Raw genomic sequence first — 20,047 nt, 5'->3', positions numbered from 1 at the left:
CAATTCTGGAGATACAGCAATGAGCAAAATGGCTAAGTCCCTGTCTTTAAAAATCTTACATTCTTGGTGGCGAGGACACTGACAAATAAGGTCTGAAAGGTAAAGAGTTAAAGCAATGGTGCAGTTGTACTTTTTTGGATAGAGTGGTCTGGGCAGCCCTCTGAAAAGGGACCTGAAATACGCATCGAACATCGACGAGTTAAAAAAAAATCTGAAGGGGCCGGGCGCAGTGGCTCACGCCTGTAATCCCAGCACTTTGGGAGGCCGAGGCGGGTGGATCACGAGGTCAAGAGATCGAGACCATCCTGGTCAACATGGTGAAACCCCGTCTCTACTAAAAATACAAAAAATTAACTGGGCATGGTGGCGCGTGCCTGTAATCCCAGCTACTCAGTAGGCTGAGGCAGGAGAATTGCCTGAACCCAGGAGGCGTAGGTTGCGGTGAGCCGAGATCGCGCCATTGCACTCCAGCCTGGGTAACAAGAGCGAAACTCCGTCTCCAATTAAAAAAAAAAAAAAAAAAAAAAAAAAAAATCTGAAGGAAGTGTTCTGCCAGAGAGATCAGCAACCGCAAAGGCCTGAAGTGGTTCGAGCCTGCGTGCTGTGGTACCAGCCAGAAAGCCAGAGGTGAGCGAGAGGAGGCAGAAGCATCATCATAAGTACACATACATGGATGTTCTCCTGGTTTGAGACCACAGCGCATCCCTCAGGAGGCCACAAAGGGCAGGATGAAGCCGATTTCCAACGGCGGAGCTACGCGGACGAGTTTCCTCTGCTAGGGCAGTTTGGACGGTTTCAAGGGATGGACTGCAACCCGCTCTCAGATGATCAACCTTCGCCCAGGGGCAGGGGCGGTCCGGGGAGGGCCCGGGCGGCCCCCGATCCGCGGGCGCTGCACGGGCCGCGGTTACCAGCAGGCGGTGTAGTGAGCGCGCCCGTAGCAGCAGCAGCAGCAGCAGCAACAGCAACAGCCACAGCCGCAGCCGCCGCCGCTGCCGCCGCCCGCCCGTCCCAAAGAGGAGAAAGGAGGGGACCGGAAGGAGCCGCTGGTGCTGCGGGAAGTGGCAGGAGCGGGAGGCGGGGACCCACCTGGAAGCGCCGCGGCGCCGCTGTCGAGCTTCCTGCAGCGGCGGCCACCGGAGCAAGTGCCGTGGCGGGGGCGGAGAGCGGCCACTGCGGTGGCGCCTCCCCAAGTGGCCCGTGGCGTTCGACTCCGCGCGAAAGGTGAGCAGGAGCTCGGGGCACGTGGTGAGGGCCAGACATGGGTGAGGGAGAATGAAGGGGGAGGTAATGCGGGTGGCAAACGATCGGCTTGGGACCTGGATTTGGAGTCAAGCACCGGGAGGGGGTGGGCTGGAGGCGACGGCTGCGACGGCGAAGCCCCCACGTGGGGCGGGGGTGCGCGCGCACGTGTGCGCGGGAGAAAGGGGGGCGGGGAGGGCTCTAGGGAGGGCGTCTGGCGCGCGCTCGCTCAGTAGCGGCCCACGTGACGGGCACGCCGAAAATCTTTCCACGTGACAGGGAGACTGGCTGAGGTAGCGCGATTCGCTGTTTGTGTAGTATAACGGTGGTAATCGGAGGTTTTTAAGATTGTTTGCCGCTTTTCTCCTGTGCTAGGGGAAAGTAGGAGACATATAAAGCGGAAAAGACTTCCTACTTTCTCTGTATTTTAAATGTTCTCTAGTTCGTCAGTGAGGCGCTTTTTAAGTTCCGAAATACTGATTTTTCTGTACCGCCATGTTGGTATTAGAGGAAGCTCGCGAGATGCGAGTGGGTTTGTATCGCGAGATCTCTCGATTCTCGCGGGACCTCGTTGGCAGAGCAGTTGTCCTGGATGGCGGAGCCTTGGGTTCCGGGGGCCTGGGACCCGCAACTCTTTCTACAAGGCAAGTCGTTAGGGAGGGGCCCGGGGCGAGTGCCTCTTGGTGCCGGGTTACGTGCTGCATCAGCTTTCCATAGTCTTGAAGGGAATACAGTAACCCCATTGAGGCAACACTGCCTTCCCCATCCCCCTTGCAGTGTATGCAGCCACTTGCAGAAGCGTATGCACCCCTCAGTCGGGTCCTCCCCACGCAGTGATAGTTCCACCCTGTCCCACTCACTGGAAGTCCGGAGCCGTGCTCGCGCAGACCTGATGATTCCGTTGGATGCCGTTCCTCTTACTTTGAAACGTTCTTGCCAGTTTTTCCCCTTGTTGCCATTTTCTAAAGTATTCCAGACCTGTTAACTATTCTGTCGCGTTTTCTGCTGCAGTACCTGTCTCCCATGTCCTGAAACAGAACACCTCCCATCTGTTTTCTCTGGGTGTCATTTACTCCTTACCCTGACTTTGTATTTTCAGTAACTTTTTGGCAGTATTTGGAGGGCTCATTATGTCTCTGACAGCACGTGAGGTCAGAACAAACTCTCGCTTTTAATCATTTTGCGCGTGCCTATTAACTCATCGGTAGGGTTTTAATTACTACTGTGTTACTGAGGTTGCCATCTTTGATGTTTAGGGATGGTTGTTTTAGGTTATATATTTAAGGTAATAGACTATTTCATGTGAATTTTTCTTTTCTTTTCTTTCTTTCTTTCTTTCTTTCTTTCTTTCTTTCTTTCTTTTTTTTCTTTTTTTTTATGACAAAGTCTCGCCCTTGTCGCCTAGGCTGGAGTGCAGTGGCATGATCTCGGCTCACTGCATCCTCTGCCTCCCGGGTTCAAGCGATTCTCCTGCCTCAGCCTCCCGAGTAGCTGGGATTACAGGCGCGCTTCACCATGCCTGGCTAATTTTTGTATTTTTCGTAGAGACGGGGTTTCATCATGTTGGCCAGGCTGGTCTCAAACTTCTGACCTCAAGTGATCCACCTTCGTCGGGCTCCCAAAGTGTTGGGATTACGGGCGTGAGCCACCGCGCCCGGCCTCAGGTCACCTTTTTAATAAAGAGCAAACTCATAAACTTTGGTATCAGAGTTTGAGTTTTGTTTTTCTTAAGTGAGTTTGAAATCAGTTTTTCTCTCCAATTCCCTAACGTCTCAGAAATGAATTTGCAGCATAACTTTGATGTTTCGTATTCTTAAGTAGTGTTTGGATTTTATTTAGTAGTTGCAGTACTAATTGGGGAGAGGGGAGTTAATTACAAAACAAATCAGGTAACTAGTTAATTCATTTATAGTTTGCTTTTTTAACACTACAAAAGTTTTCTTTCTTTTAATACATAATACAGAGAGGTATATAGCGTAGAGTAACACAGTGCTTGTTTCATGGTACCACAAAGTTCCATTCTTCATTCTTAAATCTGTCTGTAACCAGTCTTTGTGGTTGCTGTGTATCATTCCAGATATTTCCATGTTTTAGTTTAGTTTTTATTTCTTAAATGAATGGGAGAAAGTGTTGTTTTATGGGGTACCACCACAATATTGGCAATCAGTAAAGATTTTTTAACTACATTTTTATTTAGTGATATATGCCTGTTTGTCAAGACTCATGTATGCATACTGAGATAAAAGGCAGATTTTTTTTGTTTGTACTGATTTTTTTGGTCGTATAATCTTGTGAAAATATCACAAGTAACAGTGTTATTTTTGCAGTAAAGTTTATCGTGCTGGGTAAGCTTTGCACAGAAAGTACATGTAAAACAAGATTTAAAGGCGGGGCGTGGTGGCTCACGCCTGTAATTCCAGCACTTTCAGAGGCTGAAGCGGGTGGATCACGAGGTCAAGAGATCGAGACCATCTTGGTCAACATGGTGAAACCCGTTTTCTACTAAAAATGCAGAAATTAGCTGGGTATGGTGGCGCACGCCTGTAGTCCCAGCTACTCGGGAGGCTGAGGCAGGAGAATTGCTTGAACCCAGGAGGCGGAGGTTGCGGTGAGCTGAGATAGAGCCATTGCACTGCAGCCTGGGTAACAAGAGCGAAACTCTGTCTCAAAAAAAAAAAAAAAACAACAAGACTTAAATAAATTAATGTTTCATCACTTGCGTTTTATATTTTTATGTTTAATGTTTGTTATATATTTACTTTTATATATTATATATCCTTTTTTTTTTTCTTTTTTAGTATCCTGGAATTCAATATATATTATATATTCTAAACCGTAACCTAAGTATACCTATAGGAGTTTTTCAGATGTTTTAAAAATGTATCAGCGTGATTAAAATGATAGTTCTGACCATGCAATTTGGTGATCTCAACTGGAGAGTGGTAGATGTATCACTAGTTAGTACAAATGTATGTATACTTAAATTTAAAATTGCTAAGCGGCTATCATTTTCTAAGTGTTGTTTTTGTAATTTTCCCTCAAGCCTACCAGTAATAATATTTATCAGACCAGTCACATTAAAAAAAATGTCCATTCTTTGGGCAGTGTGGTTTTTTTTGTTCTAACAATGCAAGTAGAAATGTTGAGGAATAGAAGTGAGTGTTGAGAGGTGTGATGGAAGGAGGAAAAGGGAACATTGGGAGTGTAGAGGTCGATATTGCAATGGAATTGGACAAACTGGGGAGAAAAGAGGAATGTAGAAGGTTGATGGTGAGGCAAGAGCCATGGTCCAAGAATAGGCAGGCTCATAATAGCTGGAGGAAAACCTAAGTTGACCAGCATTTGGAATCAATATTTGAGGCAATTTTCTCCTCTTAACTAATTTTTTTAGACAGTTCTGGGTCCATTCACAGAATTGCCAGATATCTCCTGTCATAAAAGTCAGCAACTTAAGGTGGTATTTAATTGAAACTTTGTAAATTCTTTACTTTAGATAAAGTCATTCTGTTAAATAATATTTGTTAAGTACATTTTATTATTATTTTTAGAAGTAGGAAATTGTGAAAATGACAGTGAGTTTGAAGGTCACAGTTCTACAATGGCCTTTGCAAAGGTATCTACATAAGTTTAGCTTGGTAATTGGACCTTTAATAGTTCATGTGTGCATCTGATCTATGAAATAACCTATGTTCCTTGCTCTTAAAACTTTTGTTTTATAAACTTTTCAGTAGTGGCTCTTGGGACTTATCAATCTTTTACAGACATGAAACTATTTGAGGTACTTGGTAGAAACATACTGAGAAAAATCCAAGGAAGAGGAAAAATGTTATTTTTACATGGTTTGAGTTTGCTTGAGTAAAATTTAAATAACCAATAGATTTTATTTTCGTTTTTCTCAATTATTATGGTCACAGAAGTGATGAAAGCTAATGAACTTCAGTGATCAGAGGAAATTAGTAACAGTGATATTAGTGATTTATTCTGACTTGGATTTTTTTCCTTAAGGTCTGACACCATGCCAATTTCCACAGACCTGTAACTTTATAAGTTACCTAAAGTTGGGCCTGTTGGCTTATGCCTGTAATACCAGCACTTCGGGAGGCTGAGGTGGGAGGATTGCTTGAGACCAGCCTGAACAACATAGCCAGACCCTGTCTACCAAAAACAAAACAAAACAAAAATTACCTGGGTATGGTAGTGCACACCTATAGTACCAGCTACTTGGGAGGCTGAGGTAGGAGGATTGCTTAAGCCTGGGAGGTCAAGACTGCAGTGAGCCACGATTGCACACCACTGCACTCCAGCATGGGCAACAGAATGAGACCTTGTGTTAAAAATAAAATAAAAACACTTAAATTTCATATGAAAATTCGGTTTGGAGTTACCTACAAGGAATAGTTGCTGGAAGAGTTTCATTTTTAGAGTAGTATTTACTAGAGATTTGGTATAAACTCTGGTGCAAATTTCTGTAATTAATGCTCTGAAAACCACTATAATTGTACTCTGAAAACCACTCTCAGTAAATATTTCCCAAAGTCCAAAGCCTGACTTGGTTATTTTGTTTGATCCTTTCCTTCTCACCTGTTTTTCTTTTCAGCTGATCTTTTTCACTTATGTAGGTAATTTTTGTCTTATTAGAGAGGAGGAGTAGGGTAATTTTCCCTGAGGAGAATATCACATTGTGATTAATCAGACTATTCAGGTATTATTATTACCTTTTTTTGGAACTCCTGTATATTTATAAGTTAGAATCAGTAATTCAACTGACATTTATTGCTAATGATCTCAGCCATTTGAAACATAGCAGAAATCCTGAACATCATCTCTAAGCCTTCAAAATGACTGCAACCAGGTATAATAAGCCATTAGCCTTTATTAGGCAACTACTAATTGGAATTAGTCCACAGATAAGAATCTACAGTGTTAGCTTTTAGAGTTAGGGACATCGGCAGCTGAAATTCCATTTTCAAGAGAAAAGAAAGAACTATTAAAAAGTAGGTGGGACTTTAGTAGAATAGTGTTTTAAGGCCCTTATGTAAAGACCTTCACTTTTATAATCGTTAACTTCTGAAGGAATGACAATATCATAGAGCAGCCTAGTAAGTTGATGCTTCACAATGATGACTTTAATCATAAACTTTTATTCTGTGTATTGTGTTTAAGGAAGTAAGAAATTGATGTCTTTTGAGATTGCTATAAAAGTAAACATTTTCAAAACTTTGTTAATTAAATGTTAAGTTTCAGTTTTCTGGAAAATTTACTTGTAGATCTCTCCTTATCTGATGATACCAAATAAAAATGGTACTATTGTGTATGGAACTTCCTTTGTTCTATTATTTTAACCTATTCGTCTTTCTACTTATTTAATATTTTAAGGAATTACTCCCAAACAAGGCTCTATTACATTTGATAGTTGATATCAGTAATGAACAACCAATTGCCTAAAGATCAGCACATCTGCTAATGAAGAAAATAGTAAAGCAGATAATTAGAATTAGTAAATGACCTATGCATATGATTCAGTTGTATAGTTTCGAATCCTGGTATTGAGTCTCTGTTCTTAGCCCAAGTGTCCTAAGGTGCCAGGTGTTTCATTTTGTAGTGAGTCTTCTTCATTACATTGCTGGCCTTCTCTGTCTCATTTAGTGTGTCTCTTTAAACCTTATGCTTCCATTAGTGGTAGAGTTAAAGTAGATAGTCTTTGACTTGTGTATAAGGTGTGTGTATGTATTTTAATGATTTTGAAACCTGGCTTGAGGAATTATATCTTGGGAATTAATTTAACTATTATTTGCATTTTGATACATTTCTTCCATTATTTTAATGTATATTTTTTACATACTTGTGGATAAAAACATTTAATTTCATGTCTTGCTTTTTAATCTACTGTTAGATGAACACTTTTTCATTCTCACAATGCGTCTTAATAACTACCATTGTAAATGATTGTAAAATGTTCTGTGCAGTGAACATACCATGCTATTCGCCTATGTGAAAAACATATTTATACATGTTTCATGTATATAGTATCATCTCTGTCTTCTGTGTTGCCAAAAGTGATTTTTAGGTATTTTGAAGGCTCTTAAAACATACTGTATGATATTAATCAAAAGAGATAAGTTTGTATTCCCTTTGGAGTGGTAGTTACTCTATACTCATCAACATTTAACATTTTTTATGAAGGTTTAATAGAGGCGTATGACACATTGTGCTTTATTTCTTTATTAGAGGTGAAACATGTTTATAGATGTATTTATCTTGTGAACTTTAAGATAAATGGAATTTTGGCTGGGCACGGTGGCTCACGCCTATAATCCCAGCACTTTGGGAGGCCGAGGCGGGTGGATCATGAGGTCAAGAGATCGAGACCATCCTGGTCAACATGGTGAAATACCGTCTCTACTAAAAATACAAAAATTAGCTGGGCATGGTGGCGCACGCCTGTAGTCCCAGCTACTCGGGAGGCTGAGGCAGGAGAATTGCTTGAACCCAGGAGGTGGAGGTTGCAGTGAGCCGAGATCGTGCCGTTGCACTCCAGCCTGGGTAACAAAAGCGAAATTCCGTCTCAAAAAAAAAAAAAAAAGATAAATGGAATTTTAACATTATCATCAAACATCTTTTTGTTTGTTTTGAGACAGAATCTTTCTCTGTTGCCCAGACTGGAGTACAGTGGTACAATCTCAGCTTACTGCAGCTTCTACCTTCCAGGTTCAAAGGATTCTCCTGCCTCAGCCTCATGAGTAACTGGGACTACAGATGCATGCCACCACACCCAGCTAATTTTTGTATTTTTGTAGAGATGGAGTTTTGCCATGTCGGTCAGGCTGCTCTGGAACTTCTGATCTGAGGTGATCCACCTGCCTCGGCCTCCCAAAATGCTGGGATTACAGTGGTGAGCCACTGTGCCCAGCCCAAACATCTTGATATAATTTTGTTGTATTGATTTTACGAAATTCCCCCCTTATCAGAACTATAATAAATAATACTGATTTAATTGTTTGTTTACTTTTTCCAAGTTAGATTTAAATAAATTTAACTTTTTACCTCATCTGGCATTGGTGTGAAATGAGAATCTGAATGTTTTCCTCCAATTTGGTAATTGTCTCAACTCTATTAAATAATGCTTTAATTTTTAAATTTTTGTCATTTTTTTGTTATGCTTCATTTTTACATTTTAATCATTTTTATTTTATTTTTATCCCAAGCCTTAAAAACATTCATATTGTTTTTAAATTATTCTGTGATATGTTTAATTAATCTTTTGCCTTGGCTTTCGTCTTATTGTGGTGTTTGTTTCCTTATTTATTTTTAAGATTACTGTAAATTGAGGATAATAAAGCTGATTTTTTAACAAAACAATCTTTTGTAATTCCTTTTCTTGTGAGCCAAGATTTGAAATACGATTTTTCCATACCACAGAACTTAGTTGCATTGAATGAAACAGTTTCTCCCTTAAACTTTGAGATAAAATATGAAACTACTTAAAAGTACTATGCTGGCCACAATGGCTCATGCCTGTAATCCCAGCACTTTGGGAAGCTAAGGCAGGAGGATCATGTTAGCCCAGGAGTTTGAGACCAGCCTGGGCAACATAATGTGACCTCATCTTTACAAAAAATACACAAAATTAGCCTAGTGTGGTGGCGTGCACTTGTAGTTTCAGCTACTGGGGAGGCTGAAGTGGAAGGATCGCTTGACCCCAAAAGGGTGAGAGGTTACAGTGAGCCGAGATTGCACCCTTGCACTTCAGCCTGGGTGACACAGTGAGACTCTGTCAAAAAACCCTAACAAACAAAAAAGAACAGTACTAGAAACTGTAAAGAGAAAAACTACTATGGCAGATTTTGGGGAATTAGAGAAATTAACTTCTAAGATCAACAGTTTAGAAAGTGTTTATTAAACACCAGTATACAACTTGACATCATATACCTCTAATATATTTAATGAAAAAGTTTCATTTAACAGCTGTAGGACTCAGGTTACAGAATCACAATACCTTTCTTCAGATGTTGAGATGGCAATATGATACATTTACTGAAATTTAATAATAACATAATACATTCAAGGAAGCATTAGAAACATATCTATGTCAATGAGAGCGTTTTTAATACTGAAAGTGCTTACTCTTTACTATGATGCCTTTTTTTTCTGTTATGAATAATTCATGATCTCAAAACAATTGAAGAAAGGTATTTATGTTTATTTACATTTTAAAATTGTGATGGCTGCAAAGCTGTTATTTTATTAAATAGCTTTAATGTTTTCTGTTTGCAGATTTTTCTGGTTACAATAATGCTAGTAGGAGAAGCGAGATTTAAGTAGCTGAGTATGAAATAATAATAAATGTTTGAAAAAAAAAGTGTTTCCTGTGCTTGGAGAACACCTACAGAGAAGTGAAGATGAAGAATTTAATGTGATGTAATTTACTTCTATCTTGGGTTATGGTGAGATTTAAAGGGATTGGAACATAACTTACACCTTTTTTTCCTGCTGGAATTCTGCTGCCCTGTAAGAGATGAGTTGCTTTTTCAAAATGTCATTGAAGTGGTCTAGGAGATAGAGTTGCTAATTATATTCTAGCACTATTTACCCTCCTTACTAGTTTTTTAAATTGGTCAGAAGTTCAAGGAAAATGGATCCTGCCGTTCTTACACACTTTCCCATTAGAAAGCAGATTGATGTTTCATAAATAAAATGAAATAATGCTTTTAGCTGTCTTGGCTGTATTATAGAGGGAAATACCAAGATTATTTCTCCTGGCAAAGGGTTGTGTGTGTGAGATTTATCCACTGATAGCCCTTGAAGAACTTAGTAATATGTATGTAATACTTCTCTTTTTTTTTTTTTTTTTTTTGAGACAGAGTTTTGCTCTTGTTACCCAGGCTGGAGTGCAATGGCTCGATCTCGGCTCACTGCAACCTCCGCCTCCTGGGTTCAAGCAATTCTCCTGCCTCAGCCTCCCGAGTAGCTGGGACTACAGGCATGCGCCACCATGCCCAGCTAATTTTTGTATTTTTAGTAGAGACGGGGTTTCACCATGTTGACCAGGATGGTCTCCATCTCTTGACCTCGTGATCCACCTCAGCCTCCCAAAGTGCTGGGATTAAAGGCGTGAACCACCGCGCCCGGCCTACTTCTCTTTTTTTTATTTACATTTTTTTATTTCCATAGATTATTGGGGTTGTAATACTTATCTGTGTTAACTCTCCACTCCCCACCCCAAACCTATAATTCTTACCTGAACTGTCTTCACTATGTGTAGATTTTTATGGTGTTTTTGCAGTAAGTTTCTTTTTTTTCTTTTTGAGATGGAGTCTCACTCTGTCACCCAGGTCGGAGTGCAGTGGTGCAATCTTGGCTAACTGCAACCTCCGCATCCTGGGTTCGAGTGATTCTCCTGCCTTAGCCTCCTGAGTAGCTGGGACTACAGGCATGTGCCACTACACCCAGCTAATTTTTGTATTTTTAGTAGAGACAGAGTTATGCCATATTGACCAGGCTGTTCTTAAACCCCTGACCTCAAGTGATCTGCCCACCTTGGCATTCTGAAGTGCTGAAATTACAGGCATGTGCCACTTTGCCCGGCCAGTGTTTCTTTTCATAAGGAGAAATCTTCTTTTTAAATAAATGTAAATACAATTAAAGTATAATACACAGAAAGTTGTGATAAGTGTACAACTCAGTGAATTTTCACAGTGAACAAACTGGTGTAATTGTCACTAAGAAGAACACTGTCAGAACTTGTGTGCACTTATTCCGGTCATTAATGGTCCCCAGGTGCCACCCCCCACTAAGAGAAACTACTCTTTTGATATCTAGTACCATAGAATTATTTTATTTGCTTTTGAGCCTAGGATTATGCATTATGTATTGTTTTTGTGTCTCGCTTTTTTTGCTCAATATTAGCTTTGTGAAATTCAGCTGTTTTATTGTATCTTCATCCTGTTCTGATATGAGTAACCCGAGAAATCCTTGTAGCTCAACCTGTTTTGTACCTTAAGATCTCAACACTTAGACATTTTTCTCATGGCATTCATAGTTTTCTTCTTTTTCTTTTCCTGCCTTTTTTTTTTTTTTTTTTTCCATTAATCTACCACAGTGGGTGAGGCAGGCATTCATAGTTTTCAAGAACTCCTAGTAGGGGACAGCAAATAAAAGCCTTCTTCGTTTTAGACTCTGTGGTAGACCTTTTTTGTGTTTTAATGCTATTTGGGTAACAGTATATTTTAAAATTTCCGTCATTGATGGCTTATGCAGTATCTCAGCTACTTTTTTTTTTTTTCCTACTTAAAAATTTTGTTTTAAAAACTATAGCACAGCATTCCTGACCAGCTAATGGCTTTTTGGACTTTTATCTTATAACTTGGTAGCTTTCTTTTAATTCTTTGAATTCCTCAAGCAGTGATTTCCATTCTAATTTTTATGATACCCTATAGTATCTTCAGTTATTTCAAAGCATGTTGTGAGCCTCCCCACCAAGAAAAAGATTTAAATTTAAGTTTAAGCCACTTTACTTTCAAAATACTGATATTTATGAACAGTATAACTTTTATATTTATGAACAGTACAGCATTGTGGTGTGTGGATTATAAAATCAAATAGGCTGGTAAAAAAAACTGGGGATCAGCCAAAAGCCTTATCTACTTACTAACCCCTTCAGACTGACTTCAAGTATAAAGTGCAACTTTTTTTTTTTTTTTTTTTTGTGACAGAGTCTCACTCTGTCACTCAGGCTGGAGTGCAGTGGTGTGATCTTGGCTCTGCCATCTCCACCTCCTGGGTTTGGGTTATTCTCCCACCTCAGCTTCCGGAGTAGCTGGGATTACGGGTGCCCGCCACTACACCCGGCTAATTTTTGTATTTTTAGTAGAGATGGTGTTTTTCCATGTTGTCCAGGCTGGTCTCGAACTCCTGATCTCAGGTGATCTGCCTGCCTTGGCCTCCCAAAGTGCTGGGATTACAGGCATGAGCCACCCTGCCTGGCTGTAAAGTGCTACTCTCTTCTCAGCAGTTCTCCTTTTGTATTTTCCTCCCATTTCACTTTAATTTTAAAGAAAGTCATAGTGAAAGATTTATGACTGTATTCCTGCACATAATTTTTCTTTCATATAAGTCCCATGGTTAGTTAGCCTAGTGATATGCTTCATTTCCTTTCCAAGCAAATTTTGGTTATTTCAGTCAGTAAATGTTAGGGCCAGAATAAGGGCCAGAATATTATAAATGGCCTATAGTTGCTGAAATTAGATATTTTGGTCATAAGATTAAGAGTAATGTGTATACTTAGCAGTCCTGTACTTCAGTCATTTTTTATTTGCTGAGCTTTTGTGGAAATTAAATGATTGTAAAGTTTTAGCCTAATTTCTAAAATATATATATGTAGATAGATATGATATCTATATATATCTCATTTGTTTTTTAATCTGGAGAGTTTAAATGTCTGACTCTGGGGAAACATCATGCCATAGGGGAACATTATCTCAAGAAGAATGAGGGAGAGATTAACTGACTTTTGTAATGGTTATAGAGTTCCTTCTGAATTTGAATAAATGCTATTCTACCTAGTGAACTAGTCAGAGCATTTTCCAGTTTGATCTAAGCCAAGCACACAGGTAGCTACTTCCATTTCTGTAGTTTGGAGAATTTCACCAAGGACATTTTGATTTATTTGTAGCTGTATGGCAGTGGTTCTCAGTGTTTATCGTTCATCATAATCGCCTGAAAGTTGTTCATTTTAAATAATAGATTGCTGGGCTCTTAGAATTTCAGATTTAGTAGGTCAGGAGACCACACTTTGAGTAGCACTACTTGGGTACAGTCAGGGCATCTGCATTAAAAAACAAAATGAAGGCCGGGCGCGGTGGCTCACGCCTATAATCCCAGCACTTTGGGAGGCCGAGGTGGGTGGATCACGAGGTCAAGAGATCGAGACCACCTGATCAACAAGGTGAAACCCCATCTGTACTAAAAATACAAAAATTAGCTGGGCCTGGTGGTGCGCACCTGTAATCCCAGCTACTTGGGAGGCTGAGGCAGAATTGCTTGAACCCAGGAGGCGGAGGTTGCGGTGAGCCGAGATCGCACCATTGCACCATTACTCCAGTCTGGGTAACAACAGTGAAACTCCGCCTCAAAAAAAAAAAAAAAAAAAAAAAAATGAACAAACAAAAACCCCACAAGCACGATTCTGATACATATCCTAGATGATAGCCTTTGATCAATCATTCTCAATACAGTATGTGATTCTGGGCTTAGCAGCAGAGCATCACTTGGGAAATTTACAAATGCAAATTTTCTCATACTCTGGTGATGGAACCCAGAAATCTGTGTTTTAAACTAGACCACGAGAGGATTCTGGTGTGTGCTAAGGTTTGACGACCATCCTTGTAACTTTATAGTTCCCTGGCACCTGTCAGGGAACTTACTAGAATTCAAATTTCACACTGCACTCTAACCTCTCATATAACAGATACAGTACTGTCTCCTGCACTCTTCAGTTTCGTTTTCCTTGGGCTGAACATATTAAATGGAAAATCTGAGAAATAAACAATTCATGTTTTAAACTGTGTGCCCTTTTGAGTATCCTGATGAAATCTCTTATTGTCCCTCTGGTCCTGCCTGGGATGAATCATCCCTTTGTCCAGCGTGTCCATACTTTGTATGCTTCCCACTGGTTAATCACTTAATAGCCATCTCAGTTATCAGATTGAAAAAACATAGTGTTTATCTGGTTTGGTACTATCCTCAATTTCAGGTATCCACTGGGGATCTTGGAATGTATTGCTTGTGGATGGGGGCGGCGGGGACAACTGTAACTAGATTCCCAGGTGGTTTGTATGTATATTGAAGATTGAAAAGAGCTGCTTTAGGTCATTTTAAAAATTATTATAAAAGTAATACTAATAACCCAAATTTATTGGACATTTGCTGTGGGCCAGATACTGTATTCATTATCATTAGTACTCCCTGCAACCTTATATAAAGGGCTGCTGTAACCCTCATTCTACAAATGGGCAAATCAAAGCAGAGGGGTTTAGTATGTTGCTCAGTGTCGCACAGGTGCTAAATGTAGGATTTGGGACTTGAACCTAAGCACTCAAACTCTGGAGTTTTGGAGTTTGAGGTGCTGTCTTCATGTGTATCGCCAGTACCATTTGTTGCATATATGTCCTTGTTCCAGTGCCATAGCATAGATTATATTCTAATGAATTTTTTTGGTATCACATTTTACAGTGACATTTGAATTTTCTTTCAAGTCATATATTCACCAGAACAATCAGAAGTGGAAATAGCTGTGATTTGAATACTTTGGTCTTGTCAACCTAAATAACAGAGGCTTTCTAAAAGAAAATATGTTTATTTGGCAATAGGGCATTGCAGTGGGAATACTGTTGCTATAGTAAACCATGTGAATATACAGGGAGGTAAAAGAAAACAAAAGTTTTTAAAGGAAAAATGAGGAGGATTACATAATTATTTGAGATAATTATTCTTGGCTATAAGGGTCAGTAACTAAAGTGCCTCCGTTCTGAGGTTGGACTGGCAGTTGCTGGGCAGACATCCTCGAAGAAGTTTTTTTTTTCTTTTTTTCTTTTTTCTCTTTTTTTTTTAAATTTAATTGTATTTATTTATTTATTTTTTTGAGACGGAGTCTTGCTCTGTTGCCAGGCTGGAGTGCAGTGGCGCAGTCTCGGCTCACTGCAACCTCCACCTCCTGGGTTGAAGCGATTCTTCTGCCTCAGCCTCCCGAGTAGCTAGGACCACAGGCGTGTGCCACCACGTCCGGCTAATTTTTGTATTTTTAGTAGAGACGGGGTTTCACCACGGCCAGGATGGTCTCAATCTCTTTACCTCGTGATCTGCCTGCCTCAGCCTCCCAAAGTGCTGGGATTACAGGCGTGAGCCACCGCGCCCGGCCCTTTAATTTTATTTTTTTAAACGGAGTTTTTTAAACAGAGTCTTACTGTGTTGCCCAGGCTAGATGTGAACTCCTGGGGTCAAGCAATCCTCCTGCTTCTTGGGTACCTGGGACTACAGGTGTGTATATACCATGCACCTGGCTTGTTTCTGTGTAACATTTTGTATAAGGTTGTAGTTTTTGCAATAGTTTTTATCAGGTATACCTGCATGAGAGCCCTTCCTTCATGGCCTTCCCTGGCTGTTTGTCAGGGTGGTGGTTTTTGTTTTTTTTTTTTTTTTTAAATAACTACTACTCAGTTTAATTCTGATAGCTTTCATAGAAGTCTGTCTGTTCATCAAGGTGTTGTTATCCATCCAAACGCTTTGTTGCCTTAATAGATTTTGATTTTGTGTATATTTCAGTAAGGCAGTTCTTTTTGTTTCAAAGGCGATTATGAATCAGTAAGGCAGTTCTTACTGGTTAAAAATTTGCATTCTAGGCTGGGTGTGGTGGCTCATCACTTTAGGAGGCTGAGGCCAGCGATCACCTGAGGTCAGGAGTTTGAGACTAGCCTGGCCAACGCGGCAAAACCCCGTTTCTACTAAAAGAAAAAATTAGCCAGGTGTGCTAGCGTGCGCCTGTAGTCCTAGCTACTGGGAGGCTGAGGCAGGAGAATCTCTTGAACCCAGGAGGCAGAGGTTGCAGTGAGCCGAGATCGTGCCATTGCACTCCAGCCTGGGTGACAGAGCCAAACTCTGTCTCAAAAAAAAAAGATATGCATGCTAACTGTCGTGTTCAAGGACTGTATTGGTTTATTAAAGAGGACAACAATGCAGTTCAGAATCTGGAGCCCCCCATGTGCTAAAATTATGCTTTGGAGTTTAATTCAAGTGAAACATGGAGATTTTCCTAATAATAGATCTAAATGTTGGTGTTAATTTCAAGGGAGTAATATGGGGGGGGTCACAATATTTATTATATTAATAGGTTTTTGGGGGAATTTCTTAGTCATATTCTTTTTAAATACACAATTCAGTGCTTTTTAGTAAAATAACAGTGCCATGCAGTGATAGTTTTAGCAGTCCAGTTTTAGAACATTTCTGTCACACCAAAATGATCTCTTTTTACCTGTTTTAAGTGATTTCCACCTTCAGCCTATTACAGTTTTCTTTTCTTTTTTATCAGCTGTTGCATTTTAGAAATTCTTAGCCTAGTAATAAAACCTACCTATAAACTTTAATCTATAAACCTTTTTTAACTTTTAAGAAACTGAGAGGCCAGACGCAGTGGCTCACACCCATAATACTAACACTTTGGGAGGCAGAGGTGGGTGGATCACCTGAGGTCAGGAGTTCAGGACCAGCCTGGCCAACATGGTGAAACCTTGTTTCTACTAACAATACAAACAATAGCCAGGCATGGTGGTGGGTGCCTGTAATCCCAGCTACTCAGGAGGCTGAGGCAGAAGAATTGCCTGAGCCAGGAGGAGCGGAGGTTGCAGTGAGCTGAGATTGTGCACCACTTCACTCCAACCTGGGCAACAGAGTGAGACGCCGTTTCAAAAAAACCAAAAAACTGAAAAGTTTAATGGTATTCTACCTCTTAATTTCTGTTTGCTTGCATTAGTTTAACTTACTGGTAGGATTTAAAGTGATGTGTTTAGAGCTAGGAAACATTCTTTGATTCACTTAATGGACCATTGACAATCTAATGTATGAAGAGGAAATGGGGAGAAGAGAAAGAGAAGATAATTAAGAGAAACTTACTATCTATAGTTCCATGATGATATTGACAGCTGCGAAGTTCTTGTTGGCTATGGTGTTTATCTGGATTCTGAAAAACTACTGTGTGTTTCTGTTGTCTTGATCTGAATGCCTCCCAAGAATGGCACTTTCTTTTAAGAGCTTTATCTCCACAAGGTATGCGTTTTAAGAACTCTGGGGGTGAATAATCACACAGTGTGCTGACTTAGGATATGGTTGTGCATAAGGCTTTTTTTTTGTTTTTAGACAGTGTCTCGCTCTGTCACCAGGCTTAGTGCAGTGACGCGATCTGGGCTCACTGCGACCTCCACCTCCCAGGTTCAAGTGATTGTCCTGCCTCAGCCTCCTGAGTAGCTGGGACCACAGGCGCATGCCACCACACTCAGCTAATTTTTGTATTTTTAGTAGAGACGAGGTTTCACCATGTTGGCCAGGATGGTCTTGATCTCCTGACCTCATGATCCACCTGCCCAAAGTGCTGCGATTACAGGCGTGAGCTACCGTGCCCAGCCAAGGCTTTTTTTGGTAACACAAAAGTATCTGAAGAATATGTTTGGCATTGTTTGATACAGTTTTTGGTTTTGATTAATTAAATAATCCACTAATAATAAAGATGATCAGAGCTTCTCATAAATTATTTTTGCTGGCAGTTTAATCTCCTAAAAGTTGAAGAGAATTGCTTGTATGAAATGGACTCTTACCAACAAGGAAGAACCCTTAGATATAGAATTAACCATTACTGAACATCTGTTTTGAGCAAATGCACTGTTTTTATAGTTACTTTTTTGTGGTGTAGTAAAAAGAACACAGACTTGGATTCAGACAGACTTTGATTTAAATCCTGGCTCTGACACTTATGAGCTTTGTAGCTTTTTTGTTTTTTAAACAGGGTCTTGTTCTTGCTGACCAGGCTGGAATGTAGTGGTGCGATCATATGAGCTCTGTAACTTTAAGAAAGTTACTTATGTCTAAGCTTTGTTTTTCTTATTATAAATAGATATGGTACTTTCTACTTATATAGAGAGCGTATAATGTACTTGATGTAAAATATAAAATAGATGCTCAGTAACTGCTATTTGTTAGTTTATTGATGTGGAAATTAGAGGCTCAGAGAAAGAAGTTTGTCACACAGCTAGTAAGTGACCAATATCTGACTCCAAAGCCCATGCTTTTCCATGACTTCCAGCTAGAAATTGAAATGACGGGAATCAAAAGGTAGTGGTCATGCTATGCTGTTTTGGAGTTTATCTTAGGTAGGAATTCCCAGAAAAGCAGGTTTCAGAAAGTTCAGAAAAGAAACTGGTAATGACCACAGATAGTTTAAGCAATCAGTATTGATAGAAGACTCTTAAAAATGAAACCTGTTATTAAAATCACAAAAAAAAATTCCATTGGGGAAGAAAAACATGAGTAATCTAAAGAAATTAATATGACTTCCTCATAAGTAAATTTTTTCAAAAGAAAAGCATATCAAGGATACCCATTAGCCGGGTGTGGTGGCTCATGCCTGTAATCCTGCCCGTAATTCCTTTGGGAGGCCGAGGTGGGTGGATCCCCTGAGATCAGGAGTTTAAGACCAGCCTGGCCAACATGGCAAAACCCTGTCTCTACTAAAAATATAAAAATATAAAAATTAGCCAGGTGTGGTGGCAGGTGCATCTAATCCCAGCTATGGGAGGCTGTGTCTTCTCATTAGAATATAAGATCCATCAAGGATGGGATTATGTTTTTTCTGCTGTAGTTCTCAAGAGCTTGGAATGATGCCTAGTTCATGGTAGATGGTCAGATTAATTAATTAATTAATTTGGATGGATTTCAACACATGAATGGGGACACATAACACACATTCAGTCCATATAAGTATTTATATTTTTATTATTTTTTGAGATGGAATCTGGCTCTCTGTCACCCAGACTGGAGTGCAGTGGCACAATCTTGGGTCACTGCAACCTCTGCATCCTGGATTCAAGCATGTTCCCACCTCAGCTGGGATTACAAGCATGGACCACCACACCTGGACTCCCAAAGTGCTGGGGTTACAGGTGTGAGCCAACATGCAGTGTGAATGTTAGCTATTACCACTACTGCTGTTTAACTTAATTACCTTCCTTATATTATACATTTAATATACTGTTTTGTTTTTAAGCACTATTCCTTGAGGAGTAAATTTCAACAAGTAGGATTTTCTCAATTACTTTATTTATTTATGTATTTATGAGCTGTAGTCTCACTGTGTCACCCAGGCTGGATTGCAGTGGCATAATCTCGGCTCACTGCAACCTCTGCCTCCTGGGTTCAAGCAATGCTCCTGCCTCAGCCTCCCAAGTAGCTGAGAGTACAGGCGTATGCCATCACACCCAGCTAATGTTTGTATTTTTAGTAGAGACTGGATTTCACCATGTTGGCCAGGCTAGTCTCGAACTCTTGACCTCTGGGGATCCACCCACCTTGGCCTGCCAAAGTGTTGGGATTACAAGTGTGTGAGCCACCACACCCAGCTCCCAAATACTTCAGAACTTTAAAATTTTATGATTTCTCTAGCTTTATTGAGTTATAATTGGCAAATATTAAAACTTTAAATGTAATGAATGAAACTTATAAATACAGTGAATCACAAATTTTCTTAAACATTCCAATATTCTTATTAACCAAACTAAATATTCTTATACTTTTAAACTTAAAATCGTAAGTGTGAAGTCAGTTACTATTTTAAATTTAGAAACTATCATAGTCTATAATGTTAAAATTCTCTTAAATGTTTTAAGAACTTAAAAAATATTTAGGATAGTTTTAAACCAAATAGCACTAGTATCATGAGTTTGATATACTTAATTTTAGTATTCTAATTAATCATGGAGGTTGGGCAGTCACTTACCTACGGGAACAATTGTGCTGTCTTAAACAAGTTGAGATTCCTGTGACATAGTTTATGTCCACAGTTCAGTTACCATCTCTTGACAGGCTGTTTATCAGCTTGACATTGGCCTTAGAAGCTGCCTTTGTCCAGGTGGTTTTTCTCATGCCACAGATGGACATAGTGAACTGTTAGTAAAAATTGTCTAATAAACAGTGGAACTCTAAGATGATGTTGGTTTCATCTGAATTGTTTAAGGCATTTTGTAGTTTTTTTTGTAATTGCTTTTTA

At 39.9% G+C, this 20,047-nt stretch overlaps 1 protein-coding gene across 7 annotated transcripts in view; it reads left to right on the top strand.

Moving 5' to 3' along the window:
• Positions 1 to 1,087: 1,087 nt before the first annotated feature.
• ZZZ3 (zinc finger ZZ-type containing 3) overlaps positions 1,088 to 20,047 on the top strand; it is a 129,983-nt gene continuing 111,023 nt past the window's right edge. For 4 of the 7 annotated variants that reach the window (XM_064372525.1, XM_021667678.2, XM_012442673.2 and 1 more), the window contains exon 1: positions 1,088 to 1,224. The gene's annotated coding sequence lies outside the window, so the exon portion shown is untranslated. Of the gene's footprint in view, positions 1,225 to 1,592; positions 1,887 to 20,047 lie in introns of those variants that run through there. The other 3 variants (XM_021667679.2, XM_064372524.1, XM_012442670.3) reach the window with 1 other exon arrangement.

This window comes from Aotus nancymaae, unplaced genomic scaffold, assembly GCF_030222135.1.
Source record: "Aotus nancymaae isolate 86718 unplaced genomic scaffold, 86718_ANA_hifiasm-v0.15.2.pri h1tg000007l, whole genome shotgun sequence".
Lineage (NCBI taxonomy): Eukaryota > Metazoa > Chordata > Mammalia > Primates > Aotidae > Aotus > Aotus nancymaae.
This window is presented reverse-complemented; position numbering and strand designations above follow the sequence as displayed.